Genomic DNA, 19418 nt, shown 5'->3' with positions numbered 1-19418 from the left:
AGATTGCCTCCCTTTCAGACTTTACTTATTGGGGCAGAGGGGTGACTATGGAGGCTATCATGATGTGCTTCTGCACTTCAGAATCTACCACTACACTATTTGATTTACTGAACTACCTAAGTATCAATGAACTAATCAGTTGACTAACATGTTGTTAATCAGGTAACCATGAATTTATGCCATTGTACAGTTGCAATATAGGGACGCGGGTGGCACTGTGGGTAAAACCTCAGCGCCTAGGACTTGCCGATCGCAAGGTCGGCGGTTCGAATCCCCGTGGCGGGGTGCGCTCCCATGGCTCGGTCCCAGTGCCTGCCAACCTAGCAGTTCGAAAGCACCCCCGGGTGCAAGTAGATAAATAGGGACCGCTTACTAGCGGGAAGGTAAACGGCGTTTCCATGTGCTGCGCTGGCTCGTCAGATGCAGCTTGTCACGCTGGCCACGTGACCCGGAAGTGTCTTCAGACAGTGCTGGCCCCCGGCCTCTTAAGCGAGATGGGCGCGCAACCCCAGAGTCGGACACGACTGGCCCGTACGGGCAGGGGTACCTTTACCTTTTTTACAGTTGCAATATACAGTCGCAATCAAAAAAATTGCAAATCGGGTTTATTGCGTGGCCAGGCAGAGAAGGAGCCACCCAGGTGAAATGAATGGTGCATGACGTGTTATGGGGTTAAAATTTATTTATGGGGTTAAACTTTATTTAAACTTTCAGATGTAGGAAGACCTTGGCTTAGGCATTGGGCGTTTATCCCTCCCAGTCCCCAGCCGGGGATCTGAGGCACATCAGGGTTAACAGATCTGTCTGGGAAGTGGGCTGGCTCTGGAAGACGTATGTTTAAGCAGAGAGCCCACCCCCATTTTGCCGCAACACAGGGGAGTGCACTGACAACCTTTCAGCGTATGGCCAGTGACTCCCTTCAACACAGCCCCTTTAATGGGGAACCATGGGATTGCCGGGGGGGGGCGTGTGTCACCGCTTCAAACCCCCCCCCCCCATTTAGGGAAGATAGACTAAATCAGCAGTTCTCAACCTGTGGGTCCCCAGATGATGTTGGACTACAACTCCCATCTTCCCTGACCACTGGTCATGCTGGCTAGGAATGATGGGAGTTGTAGTCCAACAACATCTGGGGACCCACAGGTTGAGAAACAAAGGATTCCGTCCAAGGCCTAAAACCGCCAAAGTTGTGACATTTTGCTATGGGGAAGGCGAAACCTGCCAATGCAGGGAAAATTCCTTCCCAGTCCTTTAACAGCAACCATCGAAAGACCATAGCAACTCCCACATACCTGTAAAGATGTTAACCTGCAATAAAGAGCATAAACAAAGGGGGGTGAAGCTCTGGAATGGACTGTGGGCTCCCAAGTAGGCTCCTCCCCCTTACACACACAAAGAGCGGACCAGAGTGCAGACTACCCCTTCATGGTCCGCTCTCTGGCTCCGCCTCTGCCTGTCACGATTGGTTCATTCTGAACTGAGGTTTGGTGGGAACCTCAAGGGCTGTGATGTGGGGAGGTGGACCAGGAGCGTTCTTCCGGGAGTCTTGGAGGATCGGGGGTGCTGTGTGCGGCCACGCAAAGGGCGCCCTCCGGTTGATGGGGAGAGCGGTGATTATCAAAATTTGCAGACTTTCAGCTGTTTGCAATGAACAAATCAAAGTTACATTTTCAGCTGAATTTGGGGAAACCACTTGATGCATCTGTTTCGTTGAGCTATTTCAATGGCTTTTTTCTTTTACTTGCTCTGTGCAAACAACTGAAAGTCTGCAAATTTTGATAATAAACCTGATTTGCCGGGGGGGGGGTTGAATAATTTTGATTGCAACTGTATGTGTGAATAACTTCGTTTTCTCCCTGCCCAGAGTTTACTTTTCTCATAATACGCAGCAAAGATGACCTTATAGCATCCACGATTATCAGCAAACAGCAACTACTAATGTGCAGGAAAGAGAGTGTTGGGGTTTTTTGGAGCAAAGAAAAGCCTCTCCCATCTGATATCTATTTCGATACCATGCTGGCTAAGGCCTGTAAGCAAAGGATCATGCCCGAGCGCTGGCTTGTGGTCGGAGCAAATAGATTTTACAGGAAATAATAATCTGCTCTCTGTAGACTAATGCACAGCGCGGTTACTGGAAAGCCCAAAGTGAGGCAGGGTGGCTATTACATTTCGGGCGGAAGCTTGGCCTGAAGAGTGATGGTGCTCAGATGAAAGGAAGTGTTCGGGTGTAGTGCATTCAAAGTGTGTGTGTGTATGTGACACAAAATCAGGCCGATAACGTTCTGAGACTGAGACCAAAGACACTACAGACTTCAAGTTTTGCAGTCATTCCCTCTCGTCACAGAAGGGCAGATGTCCAGGGCCCCGCACAACAAAACGAGCAGGAAGACCTCTAAACACAGTAGGGCTGACCTACTTACCACATTTTTTTGAAGTCAAGTAATTCAATTTACCATCTAAACAGAATATGAGGGGGCAGGGAGAGAACCATTCAGTCCCAGAGTGTAAAATTACATAACTGCACCACTGCTTTGGAAGAATAGTTCTGGAGAGGGTTTCTAACAGAGAATTTTTCAGGGTCTTCATCAAACTACCATTCCCAGGACTCTTTGGGTGAAGCCATGATAGTTTAATTCAGGGGACAGCAAACTTTTTCAGCAGGGGGCTGGTGGAGGGCTGGACTATATTTTGAAAAAAAATAAAAATGAACGAATTCCTATGCCCCACAAATAACCCAGAGATGCATTTTTAATAAAAGCACACATTCTACTCATGTAAAAACACGCTGATTCCTGGACCATCCGCGGGCCGGATTTAGAAGGCGATTGGGCCGGATCTGGCCCCTGGGCCTTTGTTTGCCTACCCATGGTTTAATTGGTATACACCAAGATATATTTTAAACATATATTAGCCCATTATTGCATTCCACTTGTCCCTTGCTATCTGGGTACTAACCTGCATGGATTTCCTATAAATACGTGCTTCTGCGTGCTGAAAACATCTGGATCATAGTTCATTCCATTTTTTTCTCAATACATGCCACATTTGCACAATTCTACTTATACCCCAATTAATACACTTTGCTACAAACAAAAGGGCCATAAGAACCTGAGGTATGAAAAATACATCAGAAATGGCTGCTGGGTACCAGGTCCAGGGCTGAGGAACTACTTCACCCAGTGCAGCCGTAGCAGGACACTCCAAGGCAGCAACACAAGTATCATTTTTAAAAAAAAAATCTGTGTATTTAAATAAGATTTCTAGGGCTGCAATCCTATATTCATTTATAGGTCACATCTACATCTTACATCTAAAGCACATTCAATGCATATTTAAAGCACACACTCCCCCTAAAGAATCATAGGAAAGGTACTGGGAATTGTAGATCTGTAAGAGGTAAATTATAATACCCAGGATTTGGGGGAGATGTGCTTTAAATATGTTGTGTGTATGCAAATTTTTGTGCCCCCCCCCACTTTCTGTGTTATGTGTGTATTAAAGTTTAAATATCAGCGATAAACTATAGTTCCCAGGATTCTTTGGGGGAAGTCATGTGCTTTAAATGTAAGGTGTGGTTGTGTTCTTACTTGGGAATATCAGTGAAATTTCAATTATCTAAATGCATCAAGTATGGGGTTGCATTGTGCATGTATTCAGTGTTAAAATGTGTATTTCTAAACTCATTTTCTCTAAAAATGCACATTTTAAAATGTGTTTTGATACATTTTCTGAGCAGAGAAGGGTGCTGGAACTTTCAAGAAGTGGGAGACCTGTGGGATAACTCTGAATCCACACATTAGCCAGAAATCTGAGGTTCAGTTCAGATTGGATCAGAATTCACAAAGACAGGATTCCTCAAGCATCTTAGCTCTTCTAAACACCCAGGAGGTGACCACAATTCAGCTGGAGGGAGTCAAGCAGTAACCAATCCACAAGGAGTGATCCTTGGAAAACTCTGTGTTGAAAACTGCCCCCTTGTGGTCCAAACATGCAGGCTTTCCTCAGCTTCTCCTACAAAGAAATAGCTGGTTTATTATAATTAAGAGGCTAGCTAGAGGGGAGTGGTGGGGGAGGGATGTCCAATTGCAATAATTTAACCATGACAAGCAAGGGCAGTCTGGGTGGGACAGAAACCACATTCCCATTATTTCAGACATACTAAGTTTGGTCAGTTTTCCCCCCACTCTTCTTCTTCCCCCTGTTTCATTAGCCCACTCTCCCACAATAAGTAATTTTCCCCTCAATGCCTCAAATCACTCTCGATACCGCTGTGGTGCGCGTGTGGCCTGCGTGAAGTATGAGGAGGTCACAGCCAATGTGTCTTCCTTTTGTGTGGGGTTTTCATTAGATGGGAATGACCACAGAATTAAACAGCCCGTAGGCCAGCAGAACTGCCCACTAATTGCTTTAGTGTGTGTTTTATGGTATCACCACAATTTCCCCTCGTCGATACCGGGATTTCTCCACTTAATCCAACGGCCTTCATCAGGATTAAATGAAGACGCAAGGCTCCCTTGTTAGATAAAAACACTGGGGTTGATGCTGCTGCCGTGTTGTTTTTTAATTTATTGAGTCTTTGTGGCCTCTTCAGCCATTTAACCTCAGAGGCTTGTAAAGTTCACAGAGTGATCTCTCAGCCTATTGGTGGGCCAGACCAAAATCTCTAATTACAGAAGAAACGCTGACAAAATGGTGACTTCAAGGGCTAGATCATTAGCCACTGGCTAACCACGGGAGCTACATTGGTGTCCAGGGATGTGGGTGTCTCTGCAAGGGCTTTGTGGCAGCCATCTTAACCCAACAGCTTGTTGGAACTTGAGGAGGGCCCTGATCCTGGGCCCCGTCAGACGGGGATACAGCCTGTGCAGCAGCACCACTACACACAGGGTCTTCAAGAGAAATACAGAATGGCTGAACAGAGGTATGAGACACCTGTCAAATATCAGTAGACCAGGTGGCTGGTCATGTGACAAGGCCTGGCCCTCCGACTAAATGATTCACAAGTCATGGCCTGAGCCAAAAGGAGGCACTGTTTGCTGGTGTCTGCTGCCACAGCCTCTCATCTTTACCTCTGCCCTCCTGTCTGGCCACACCTAGACCCACCCACTAGAGTTTCCTTTCTTTTCCAGTAAAGAAGTATAGGAGTATAGTCGGGCTCAAATGTACCAGAGTGGGCAAGTTTTGCAGCCCAGGGGCCACATAAGCAACCATTTGGGGGCTGTGTGCCATTGTTGGGTGGGGCCAGAGGCAAAACTGGGCAGACCAATGGCTGCAACAGCAAACTGTGACATTACTATAGTATCTATCATCATGAAAATCTCATGAACATTACAAAAAAAGAAAAGAATAAAAGAATACATTCACCCCAAACATACAGTACACATTCACACTCACAAAATGAATCTAAACCACCCACACATAACATAATCACTCAACAATCACACCACTCCTTGCACCCACCACATCAGTTTGTTCACCCAGTTCTCACTGGAATAAAACATTCAGCTGTTCTGCTGGCTTTTTTATAATGAACTTAAAATGTTACACTGTTAGCAGTGCCCCAGGTGTACTGATATGGATTTTTGCTGTTATCTTGTTGTTGTGCTATGAGCTGCTTTGGGCACACATATGTGGAAAAGTGGCATATAAATATAAATGTTGGTATCCATCTGTTTTGAGAGACAGTGGAGTGTGCCTCTGGGGGGTGAAGTCAAACTGCTGTGTTAGCAGTAATAACCACCAATAACCAAGTACAGAAAAACAAGTCGGTTGGATGAAAGCAATCTAATAGGGGCCAAAGAAAAAAGCCCCATCAATTTCTACTCGTGTAGCACAGGCAACATGAACCGACATTACTGTTTGAGATGAGCATCACTAAAATGTACCCCACCAAGAGTTATTGATCCATTAAATCCATGAATCCATGGACACCTTTGTGGTATCCATGATACCTTCCTAAAGCAATGAATGGTCTTAATATAAGGCCCCATCTACACAAGACATTTAACACACTTTAAACAGCCATGGCTCCCCCAATAATCATGGGACTTGTAGCTTGCTAAGGGTGCTGAGAGTTGTAAGGAAACCCCTGTTCCTTTCATAGAGCTACCAGTTCCAGAGTTCCCTGTGAAGGAGGATTGGTTGCTAAACCACTCTGGAAACACTGCTTTAAATACTGTTTAAAGTGTATAAGACAAGATTTAGTGGGCTAACCTCACATGTTTAAAGGAGGTAAAATAAATATGCCATAGGGGCTGTACAGCAATGGGAGCTAACTATGCCTCCCGCCAGCCACACAGTCAGTGAGCTCAAGACCACCACCCCGCTTGTGTGGAGGAACTCTGTGTGTATAAGTTGATATGTACACACAGCCCCTTCTCACCCTCTCCAAACACACAGCCAAAACACGTAAGGGGTGTCTGCAAGACAGACAGATCTGACTCACAATCCATCACGAAGCTCCTTTGAATGAACAGGAACTGTGCAAAAGTGCTTTTTTACAACCCCAGTTCACTCCAACAGGCCTTGTGCAGGAGAATTTCCCAGTGGGTTGTCCTTAGGGGTGGAGAAATTTGTTAGTTTTGGTTTGGCTCTGATTCTTATTTTTCCAATCTTAAATCCAGTTTCCCCCGTTTCTGAATCAGTTTGAAACTTCAAATGCGTTTTCTTTCATATTTCTCCTAAGATACGTATTTTAGCAATCTTCTCCAGTATAATACATTTTTGTTTCTTATTTTTACTAACATAGGCATTTATGTGCACACTTTCCCCTAACATAGTTATCTATTTTATATATATAGACAGGGTTGGAGGAATGCATTGCAAAAATTCTGAGACTTGCAAATTTCAAAGGAGCAGTCTGGCATTTCAATTCATGTATTGGTTTGGGAAGGGCCAATTAGATATGTTTGCATTAAAATGCCATCTGAACAAATTTCACCCCCATCCCTGATTATGTCCCATAAATATATGGGTGTGTGCCACTGAAATGCTATGTCTCAGGCACCAACGTGTCTGAGGCTGGGCCTGGCAGACATCAAAAAACAAATGGTCACTGAAAACCTACATTTTCTAAGCCCAAAGGTCAGTGTCTTCTTCATAAGATGTTCCCAGCAGCTTCTGGAACACCTGGATAGATACTAAGAAATATTCAGAGCATATGCATCTTTGCTTGTTGATTTTAATTTAACCAAGTAAGACGCCTCCATCATTGTAATGTCCTGCTCTGTTGCAGAGCCTTGCATTAGCTTTAGAGTCTTTTTTAAGTGGCTTGAGCAAAATGGGGCTCCGTGCGGTTTGCAGGGCACTTTCTGTTTAACTTGCCTCAAAGTGCTCCAAAGAGTTTGCAAGTGCATTAGTGGTCTGGCTTGCACATTGCTGCTCTAACCCTTAGACCTCTGCCAATCAATCTTGCTGACACCCATTAAAATGAGCTCATGGTGCCGATTTTATGGCCGGATTAAGTGGCATATCTGTCGATCAGACAGTCCAGAAAGAGCGTCACACTGCTAATGATTTTGTTATTGATCTTTAATGATTTCCTACATTAGTACAAGCTGAATTAGCTTCATCAACAAGCTCTAGGAGTGAGGGAGGGGCACCAGCAGAATAGCTGCCTCAATGTAGCAGTGCTCACACAACTGGCTTCTTCATGCCCCCCCCCCCGTTTATTTGGATTAACAAAAAAAGAATCTGGTATATTTGATTGGTTGATCAAAATATCATAAAACCTTTTACCATCTGCTGCTTCCTTTCTCTGTAGTTAATGTACTACTCACAACTGTAGTTATTTACCCTAACTACTCTCTTGCATTTATAGGGTTGCCATATCTTGAAGAGCAAAAAAGAGGACAGCCTGAGCTGCTGCCAGCCCGAGCTGGGGAAAGAGATGTGTGGGCGCGCATGGCCACTGCACCCTTCTTTCCCTAGCTTGGGCTGGCAGCGGCCATGGCGTGCAGAGCGTCAGCACCAGTATGACTCTTTCCCCGGCTCAGGCTGGCAGTGGCCCATGCCCGAGCCTGAGCCCAAGCTGCCAGCACCTAACTAAAAAACAACAACAAATAAATAAATATTTAAAAACCACAAATCTGGACATTTCCTTTAAAATGTAACAATCCCTCCGGATGGGCATGCTGGCCCTCCAAAAGAGGACATATCTGGGATTTCCCGGATGTATGGCAACCTTAGCCTTTATTAACACTATACAGTCGTACCTTGGTTTTCAAAGAGAATGCATTCCGGAAGTCTGTTCGACTTCCAAAACATTTGGAAACCAAGGCGTGGCTTCCGATTGGCTTCCAATTGCACAGGTGCACCGGAATCAATAGTGGAAGCCGCATGGGACATTCGGCTTCCAAAAAAAGTTAGAAAACCCGAACACTCACTTCCAGATTTCGATCTTTCGGGAGCTGAAATGTACAAGTACCAAAGCATTTGACAACCAAGATATGACTACTAGATAGAAACTATAAGCTCTGATCTGAAATGACCCAAATTCCTTCTGCCATATCAAAAAAACACCTGCCTTTTCCTGTAATTTTTCATCACTGTTTGCTCGCTCTTCCTTGCTCCCTTCTCTGAACTGATTTCATCTGATTGTCATGGTGCAATTGTGCAGTTTAATCCGATGAGGTATGTAGTACAGCAGTGATGCCATCCTGTTTATGATGTGCTTCCTGGTGGCATAGGATCACCATGTGGCTAATCTAGGAAGGAGAAAGAATGGAGCAGTAACCAAGATACACACACACACACACACACACACACACACACACACTATATGGCTGAACCAGCAGCTCGAGGAAATGCCACTCAAGAGAATCAGTGTGCAGTCTCACAAAGCATTTTCCGGGGGGGGGGTCGGTCAATTCTCACCCTCCAATCTCCATTATCAGCCCCAAAATTGAAAACAATTGAAATTTTGAGCAGCTTTGAAAATTGCTCTTACGCCGGAAAGTTAAGCCAAAGAGGCTGCCTCAAAGGCAGATTTCTGAATATTGTTAAAGACAGTCAAAAGAGAAGGCACAGACAGGAAGGCTAATGTGAAAATTATGCTGCCTGCCTGCAGCCACAGGGAAGAGCATATTATACTTTTATTTACTTACTAAATTGTTATCCCATTATCCTCACACAGCAGCAATGCCTATTGGGTGCACACCTCCTTGATCTCAACTTTGTACCTATTGACTGTCACTGCTGTCAGACAAGTCGACCCAGGTCACAGCATTATGACAATCTAGTGGAAATATCGTATAATGAAAAATCTCTAAACAGTTTACAACATGCACCTATTGCATGCATTATTATAGGCATAATACTACACACATAGTATAAAGATATACACTAAAGCAATCGACCCATAAACATGCGCATACATCAGCACACAGAACTGTATAAAAATAGTGTGCAATGAATACTTTATAAAATTATGCTGCAAAAATAAAGCAAGGGGTTTGATTCCTTTGTATGTATTATACACACTTTTCCATCTAATTTTGCATATAATTAACTGGGGATATTCTTGGGAGAAAAGCAATGACAAACCTAGACAGCATCTTAAAAAGAAGAGACATCACATTGCCAGCAAAGGTCCGTATAGTTAAAGCTATGGTTTTCCCAGTCATGATGTATGGAAGTGAGAGCTGGACCATAAAGAAGGCTGATTGCCGGAGAATTGATGCTTTTGAATTATGGTGCTGGAGGAGACTCTTGAGAGTCCCATGGACTGCAAGAAGATCAAACCTCTCCATTTTGAAGGAAATCAGCCCTGAGTGCTCACTGGAAGGACAGATCCTGAAGCTGAGCCTCCAATACTTTGGCCACCTCATGAGAAGAGAAGACTCCCTGGAAAAGACCCTGATGTTGGGAAAGATGGCAGGCACAAGGAGAAGGGGACGACAGAGGACGAGATGGTTGGACAGTGTTCTCGAAGCTACCAGCATGAGTTTGACTAAACTGCGGGAGGCAGTGGAAGACAGAAGTGCCTGGCGTGCTCTGGTCCATGGGGTCATAAAGAGTCGGACACGACTAAACGACTAAACAACAACAACTGGGGTTATAAAAAAAACACACCTGACAATGCATGAGTGGCTCAGACATGAGAGAGCGCTTGATGCAAGAAGCAGTTCAGTGCAAGCAAAGCTCAATCAGATCAGAGCCTTAAAAAACCATGCACAAATCCATTTGTCCTCCATCCTTCATCTAAACCTGCTTAGCTAACTTTCATGCGCCTTCAGATACTGATAGAACAATAACCTCTATATGTCCCATCAAAACTGGAAGCCCTTCTCAAAATGCATCAGCAAATGAATCACTTTGCTACTTTTCTAGCCAAACACGTGGCAAGCATTGTTTCAAAAATTGTCTCTTCAGGCCAAATCTACAGCTGGTTGGAGTCAGCCTCGCTCTGCTGCTGTCCATGGCGCTAAGCCGAATTCTCTCGGCTGACGCTTTGGGCACATGCGCATGTTTAAGACATTTTAAGCTGCGGAGATCTGTGGCCATTCTTAGAAATGTTTTAATGCACAACAGATGGAGCTCAAACACATCCCTGTTGGAAGATGCGATTTCTGCCATGCATTTCCAAGCCTCTTAAGCTCTGTGCTTCTGAGAAGCATGAAGCAGTAGCACCTAGTGTTTCCTGACTATGCAGAACGGCATTTGCCACCTGCCCTGTTGATTGCAAACCTACATGGCAAGCAGGGAAGAATTACAAAAGAAGAAGAAGAAAAGGTGCTGGTGTGAGAATATTCTGATAGGCATGAAACACGTGAGGCTGCCTTATACACAAAGTTACAACACTGCTCCATCTCGTTCAGTTCTATCTGCACCAACTGGCAGTTTTGGACAAAGGTCTTTCCCACCTCTACCTGGAGTTAAGATGCCAGGGTTTGAGACTGTATGCAAAGCAGAAGAAGAAGAGTTTGGATTTGATGTCCCGCTTTATCACTACCCTAAGAAGTCTCAAAGCGGCTAACAATCTCCTTTCCCTTCTTACCCCACAACAAACACTCTGTGAGGTGAGTGAGGCTGAGAGACTTCAGAGAAGTGTGACCAGCCCAAGGTCACCCAGCAGCTGCATGTGGAGGAGTAGGGAATCGAACCCGGTTCACCAGATTACGAGTCCACTGCTCTTAACCACTATACCACACTGACTCTCAAGCTGAAGCTCTACCCCTAAGCTAAATGTTGAGATTGCCCTTCAATGTTTATCACCTAGATTGGAGACCAAGCAGGCGTACCCTGGAATATATAGATCTTAATGAGTAAAGTTGCTTAACAGACACTGGTGACCACTTGGTGTTCCAAGAGATAATTGTGATGGTAATAGGTAAAAGAAGGATCTTGAAAAACTCGAATGTGTGTAGAGGACAATCAGAATTATAAAGGGTCTGGAAACTGAGCCTTATGAGGACCGGTTGAGGGAGTTGGGTATGTTGAGCCTGGATGAGAGAAGACTTGAGAGGAGATATGATAGCCATCTTCAAATACTCAAGGGCTGTCACATGGAAAATGGAACAAGCTTGTTTACTCCTGCTCTGGAGGGTAGGACCCATACCAATGGATTCAAGTTACAAGAAAGTAGATTCCGAATCAACATCAGGAATATTTTTCTGATGTGAAGAGTCATTCAAAGGTGTCTGGTTGTGCTGCAGCAGATGCACCATGGTGTTTTCTCTTCTCTTCGCTCCTCCCAGCAGCCATTCCTCCTCTCGCCACTGCGATGGGTACATGACCTGACTGTCTCCAGGTACTGTGGTCATCTGCAAGGGATTCCCACATGGTGAGGTTGATGTTGCCAGCCTTCATGTCACGCCTGCAGACATCTTCGTAGCGCAGAGTTGGTCTGCCAATGGGTTCGGTGCCTGAAGCTAGCTCTCCATAGAGCATATCCTTGGAGATCCTGGCATATTCCATTCTGTGGACATGACGAGGCCGAGTAATATACATTTAAGTAATATACAAAACTGTGTATTCCTTAAAACTATACAAAAATGTGTATATCAGGAGAAATTCATACACAAATGCTGATGGATTTTCATGAGGATAAGGGGGGGAAAGTTTGCAGATTGCTGCAAAAATGTGAAGAGCTGAAATTAAGAATGGAAAAAAACACCTAAACCTGAAAGAAGGAATATTAGTCTATCCCAAATTGCATCCTAGCCGCAATCTCTGTTCTGCCCAGCCAAAGGACACAACATTGAGAAGCCTCCATGACCACACTTCCCACGATGGGCTCGGTGGTCTGGATGCACCAATCCCTCCCTGGCTAGTGTGGTTCAGACAGGGAAGCCACTAATGCCTCTTCGCTCCTGGACCCAGGAGTCTTAATGCCTATTGATCCACCAAGTGGCAGGGTGTCGGGTGTCTGCCCCCTGGTACCCATGGTGGTTCACCTCATTGGTTGCAATTGCAGCAGGTTTGCCTGTCAGGGCCCCAGATAGAGAACAATTGCCCACTTGTGGCCAACACCGCAGGGAAGCAAAGGAGGACAATGATCAATGCATGCAAAGTCTAGGGTGGCCATGTACCCCACTTTACAGAGGATGGTTCTCTGCCTGAAATAGAGTTAGATGGGTCAGCCTTTTTCAGGTCTGTATTTGGTGCATGTTCAGACAGAAGTCTGTTCTGTCTATGCATTGATCTATTATATTTTGGGGAGGGGGGAAATCAGCACAAAAATTCATGTTTAAATATTCCTTAAAATACTTATTTAAATATGGATTTTATCGCAAAAATATATATTTGACCTCAATGCATTTGTAAAGATACTTTCCCCTAAAACATGCATTTAATGCATTTTTAATGCATGTTTGCACAATTTTTTGAGCCAAGAAAAATATTGCAAATGAGCAGTGTGAAATCTGAAGGATAACTTCATTCCAATTTGCACATCGGTCCAGGTGGTGCAGATCAGGTCAGTCTTCATCAAAATTCACTGAAATGTAATTCTTCAAGCCTCCCTAAGGTTATCAGAACACAATCCTTTATCTGTTTGAAGAGTTCTCAGTCAGTTCATTCATACTACTTTAGTTCTCATTCCAATAAAAACAAGAGCAAAACAAAACACAAACCAATAAACCCCACTCAAAATATCTACCTCCATAAAACCCATAAAATTTATAAATAAAAGTTTTGGGTTTTTTTAAGGGAGAGGGAAGAAACTACCTGATTCTGGCAGCTGAATTAATTGCTTTACTGGGTGCTTTCTGATGCATGTTTTAAAACCTGCTGCTATTCATTTTAAAAGTTTTTAATACTTGTTTTTCTCATTTTATTGGTTGAACTGATTGTTGTGAACTGCCATGGAGGAATGATAGAATTTTTAAAAAATCATATAAATAAGGAATAAATAAACAATGACATTGTAGAAAGTGTTCCTGCTCCTGCCTGGTAAGGACACTCTGCTTTCTTGCCAATTCCCCCTCCGACTACAGACCTTTGCATCTCCTAAACAGCTGCTGCTGAGGTCCAAGGGGATCTGCAGAACAGCATGCAATATAACTCACAGGTGATTGGTGAAACTGGGGTCCATCACCCTGCCACCATTGGCTACAACCCAATATTTTGAATTTTTCAGACCACATCATCTTTTTTATAGTTATGATTACATTGTTTTTGTGTGTGTGTGTTTAAAAAAAATTCTGGCCTACAACAGTCTTTACCAACCTGGTGCCTTCCTCCAGATGTTTTGGACTACAATTCCCATCAGCCCCAGCAGCTTGGAATTAGATGGAAACTCTCAGAGAGGTTACAGTCTCCCTGAATGAATAAGAAGTCACTGGTATCCTGATGGCCCTTGTGGCTAAGAGGGCTTTTAAGTGGGTTTGCCAGCTTTGACCATTACTAGGCTAGGATAGCCTGGTCCCGGTAGTTCATGCTGTTATGACCTCCCTTCTGGATTACTGTAATGTGCTTTACATGGGGCTACCCTTGAAGACAATGGTGTGTCCTATTGAGTTCTACCTCCTGCAAGCCCTCTGGAATGAAGTAATAACCAGGTATCTGTTTTAAATACCGTCTTCATCAATAGACGGCTTTCCTCCCACTTTTCTAAAGGACTTTTTATTATCATCATCCCCTTTAAACTTCCTCTATTGAGTTTTCCAATTGGCTCCGTTAACCAAGCATTCTGGCTCCTGCAGAGGGTGGCCTGTTAGCATTGCATTATAAGGCCCAATATCTATTATTCATTGGGAATTTAAAAGCAATCAAAAGGCACTCTGGGTCACTTTGCTATTAAAGCAATCTTCTGCTGCCAATGCCAAGTTTTCTCTCTCACTTAAAATACATTAATGACCCATTACAGGGACGGGATCCGAAGCAGGACTTATATATAGGAATGTCTTTGGAGATTTTGAAAAAGATATAAACAAACAGTCTCATTTTAATGTGTTCATTAAGAAGGATTTGAGAGGGACGAGGGACAAGGTATTTTCTGCCCCCGAGTTCCCAGGGGGGACAGGGATATAGGGGGAATGTCTGACTAGGGGTGACATTTCCTTATAGCCATGAATAATTTGAAGTTTTATTGGAGGGATAAGGAGGGAGAGTCACCAAGTCCCAGAAAAACAGAACCAGGGTTTTAAATAAATAAATAAATAAATAAATAAATAAATAAATGTAGTCATTTGTCCTCAGAAAATGTTTCGATTTAAAAGAATTTGAGCAAAGATGCTGTCTCCAATTTCTCAATTTACACACACACACACACACACACACACACATATATTCCAATTTTTTTCAGTAAACATGAAAGATCACATTCATATAGGATTGCCATATTTTCCCCTTCATGGATCACTGCCTTGCCGTGGTGAAGGGGCTTGAAGAACTCAGAGAAGCTATGAACTATGCCGAGCAGGGCACCCAAGATGAACAAGTCATAGTGGAGAGTTTTGACCAAACGTGATCCACCTGGAGGAGGAACCGGCAAGCCACTCCAGTATCCCTGCCAAGAAAACTCCATGGACAAAGACAACAGGCATATAAAAGTTATGACGCTGGAAGATGAGCCCCTCAGGTCGGAAGGCGTCCAACATGCTACTGGGGAAGAGCGGAGGGCAAGTACAAGTAGATCCAGAGCTAATGAAGCGGCTGGGCCAAAGCCGAAAGGACGCTCAGTTGCGGATATGCCTGGAAGCGAAAGGAAAGTCCAATGCTGTAAAGAAAAATATTGCATAGGAACCTGGAATGTAAGAACCATGAACCTTGGTAAGTTGGAGGTGGTCAAAAATGAGATGGCAAGAATAAATATTGACATCCTGGGCATCAGTGAACTAAAATGGACGGGAATGGGTGAATTCAGTTCGGATGACCATCATATCTACTACTGTGGGCAAGAAACCCGTAAAAGAAATGCAGTGGCCCTCATAGTCAACAAAAGAGTGGCAAAAGCTGTACTGGGATGCAGTCTCAAAAATGATAGAATGATCTCGATACGAATCCAAGGCAGACCTTTTAACATCACAGTAATCCAAGTTTATGCACCAACTACTGGTGCTGAAGAAACTGAAATTGACCAATTCTATGAAGACTTACAACACCTTATAGAAGCGACACCAAAGAAGGATGTTCTTCTCATTATAGGGGATTGGAATGCTAAAGTAGGGAGTCAAGAGATAAAAGGAACAACTGGCAAGTTTGGCCTTGGAGATCAAAACGAAGCAGGGCAAAGGCTAATAGAGTTCTGTCAAGAGAACAAGCTGGTCATCACAAACACGCTTTTCCAACAACACAAGAGACGACTCTACACATGGACATCACCAGATGGGCAGTATCGAAATCAGATTGATTATATTTTCTGCAGCCAAAGATGGAGAAGCTCTATACAGTCAGCAAAAACAAGACCTGGAGCTGACTGTGGCTCAGATCATCAGCTTCTTATAGCAAAATTCAAGCTTAAACTGAAGAAAGTAGGAAAAACCACTGGGCCGGTAAGATACAATCTAAGTCAAATCCCTTATGAATACACAGTGGAAGTGACGAACAGGTTTAAGGATTTAGATTTGGTGGACAGAGTGCCTGAAGAACTATGGATGGAGGCTCGTAACATTGTACAGGAGGCAGCAACGAAAACCATCCCAATGAAAAGAAAATGCAAGAAAGCAAAGTGGCTGTCCAACGAGGCCTTACAAATAGCGGAGGAGAGAAGGCAAGCAAAATGCGAGGGAGATAGTGAAAGATACAGGAAATTGAATGCAGATTTCCAAAGAATAGCAAGGAGAGACAAGAAGACCTTCTTAAACGAGCAATGCAAAGAAATAGAGGAAAGCAATAGAATGGGAAGAACCAGAGATCTGTTCAAGAAAATTGGAGATATGAAAGGAACATTTCGTACAAAGATTTCCATAATAAACGACAAAAGTGGAAAGGACCTAACAGAAGCAGAAGACATCAAGAAGAGGTGGCAAGAATACACAGAGGAATTATACCAGAAAGATATGGATGTCTCGTATACCCCAGGTAGTGTGGTTGCTGACCTTGAGCCAGACATCCTGGAGAGTGAAGTCAAATGGGCCTTAGAAAGCACTGCAAATAACAAGGCCAGTGGAAGTGATGGTATTCCAGCTGAACTATTTTAAATTTTAAAAGATGATGCTGTTAAGATGCTACACTCAATATGCCAGCAAGTTTGGAAAACTCAGCAGTGGCCAGAAGATTGGAGAAGATCAGTCTACATCCCAATCCCAAAGAAGGGAAGTGCCAAAGAATGCTCCAACTACCGCACAATTGCACTCATTTCACACGCTAGCAAAGTTATGCTTAAAATTCTACAAGGAAGGCTCAAGCAGTATGTGGACCGAGAACTCCCAGAAGTGCAAGCTGGATTTAGAAGAGGCAGAGGAACCAGAGACCAAATTGCAAACATGCGCTGGATTATGGAGAAAGCTAGAGAGTTCCAGAAAGACATCTACTTCTGCTTCATTGACTATGCAAAAGCCTTTGACTATGTTGACCACGGCAAACTATGGCAAGTTCTTAAAGAAATGGGAGTGCCTGATCACCTCATCTGTCTCCTGAGAAATCTCTATGTGGGACAAGAAGCTACAGTTAGAACTGGATATGGAACAACTGATTGGTTCAAAATTAGGAAAGGAGTACGACAAGGCTGTATTTTGTCTCCCTGCTTATTTAACTTATATGCAGAATTCATCATGCGAAAGGCTGGGCTGGATGAATCCCTAGCCGGAATTAAGATTGCCGGACGAAATATCAACAACCTCAGATATGCAGATGACACAACCTTGATGGCAGAAAGTGAGGAGGAATTAAAGAACCTTTTAATGAGGGTGAAAGAGGAGAGCGCAAAATATGGTCTGAAGCTCAACATCAAAAAAACGAAGATCATGGCCACTGGTCCCATCACCTCCTGGCAAATAGAAGGGGAAGAAATGGAGGCAGTGAGAGATTTTACTTTCTTGGGCTCCATGATCACTGCAGATGGTGACAGCAGCCACGAAATTAAGACGCCTGCTTCTTGGGAGAAGGGCAATGACAGGCCTAGACAGCATCTTGAGAAGTAGAGACATCACCTTGCCAACAAAGGTTCGTATAGTTAAAGCTATGGTTTTCCCAGTAGTGATGTATGGAAGTGAGAGCTGGACCATAAAGAAGGCTAATCGCCGAAGAATTGATGCTTTTGAATTATGGTGCTGGAGGAGACTCTTGAGAGTCCCATGGACTGCAAGAAGATCAAACCTCTCCATTCTGAAGGAAATCAGCCCTGAGTGCTCACTGGAAGGAGAGATCGTGAAGCTGAGGCTCCAATACTTTGGCCACCTCATGAGAAGAGAAGACTCCCTGGAGAAGACCCTGATGTTGGGAAAGATGGAGGGCACAAGGAGAAGGGGGCGACAGAGGACGAGATGGTTGGATAGTGTTTTCGAGGTTACCAGCATGAGTTTGACCAAACTGCGGGAGGCAGTGGAGGACAGAGGTGCCTGGCATTCTCTGGTCCATGGGGTCACGAAGAGTCGGACACAACTAAACGACTAAACAACAACAACAAATTTTCCCAGACAGAACTACCTTTAATGTGGAGGCTGCAGCCAAGCAGAAGCTCTGGCCACGCAGTTTGCTGTGACCAGCAAGGTCGTGCCTGGGATCGGGCCCAGTCAGGGAGGCTCACCACTCTCTGGTCCTGCCTGGCCCTTCCCCAGCAGCAGCGGCAGCCCCCAACAGCTGCTCAAGCTGCACCAGAGGGGACGCAGGTGGCAGCCGCTGCAGCTGCCTCAGTGGTGGCTCCACAGTCTCTCCAGTCCTGCCTGGGCCTTCCCCTCCATCGCAGCTTGAGCAGCCGTTGGGGGCCACTTCTTTGGGGGAAGTCATGGTTGTTAAATTATAGAGCTTTGAACATAAGGTGCAAGGTGCAGATGTGGCCTTTTACTTGGAGGCTTATGACTTTTGAAGAAGAATAAGAAGCCTTGTTAAATTTCCGAAGCCATCACCATATGGATTTTTTTATGAGGATCAAGATAGGTAGGTAGGTAAGTAAGTAAGTATTTGCATTACCCAACATAAGTTAAGACAGTGTGAGAGCTTTTACATGACACAGAAATTTTCCTCAGGCTGGTTGAAGGGGGAGGGCAAGGAAGAGAGATTATTTCTAAGGAAAGGCATGATTTGTCTGCTTGACTAATTTGAGTCTTAAACAAAATACTGTGGTGTGCCTAAATTAAGCTGATTGGCACAAAGCTCGTTATTTGGGCATCCAGACATGTAAATCATTTCTGCAAAACTTAGAAGTCAGCAAGTGGGTCCTGCCCAGCAGCTTGGATTTTGTCTGCTGTTTTTGCTTGGGCAGGTGTGAGGAACCTCTGTCCCTCCAGATGTTGCTGAACTACAACTTCCATCATCCCTGGCTATTGGCCATGCTTGCTGAGGCTGATGGGAGTCAGTGTACAACAATATCTGAAGGACCAAAGGTTCCCCACAAGCAAGGGAAGGCAAAGAGTCTGTTCAAACAGTTCAAGATGCAAGTTAAAAGGGATCAATGGAAATATGGGGAACAGCATTTACGGATGCAAAGACCACTTCCAGGCCTGCTGTAGTGGTGGGACTTCACACACACACACACACACACACACACACACACACACCAATCTACTCTCAAGTGCCCTATGGAAAGGATCCTGATGGGTTTTTAAAATAAAATAATAATGATGATGATGATGATGATGATGATGATGTGTGTTTTCACTAGCACAAGGGCTTGTGCACTAGCAGATGGATGAGTTTTTAATGTTGCACAATGAATCCAAGGTAAAGGCTAGCTGGAAACTCATGCAAAAGATTGTGCAATCTGTCATGCAACCAAGTTACCAGCAACCTGCTTATGCATTCACTTGTACAACAATGTTCCACTGATGCAAAACACTGGAACAAGTATACTGCTAAGTGGCTTTAACGTACCACTA

The 19418-nt window shown here is 44.2% G+C and overlaps 1 long non-coding RNA gene across 1 annotated transcript in view; it reads right to left on the bottom strand.

Annotated features, from left to right (window-relative positions):
* Positions 1 to 8200: 8200 nt before the first annotated feature.
* Positions 8201 to 19418, bottom strand: part of LOC128418747 (uncharacterized) — a 54387-nt gene continuing 43169 nt past the window's right edge. The window contains exon 4 of the long non-coding RNA XR_008331753.1: positions 8201 to 8705. This is a non-coding gene — a long non-coding RNA (uncharacterized LOC128418747). The remainder of the gene's footprint in view (positions 8706 to 19418) is intronic.

Source organism: Podarcis raffonei, chromosome 8 (genome assembly GCF_027172205.1).
Source record: "Podarcis raffonei isolate rPodRaf1 chromosome 8, rPodRaf1.pri, whole genome shotgun sequence".
NCBI classification, from domain to species: domain Eukaryota; kingdom Metazoa; phylum Chordata; class Lepidosauria; order Squamata; family Lacertidae; genus Podarcis; species Podarcis raffonei.
The sequence above is the reverse complement of the archived record's forward strand: the minus strand, read 5'-3'. Positions and strand labels throughout refer to the sequence as shown.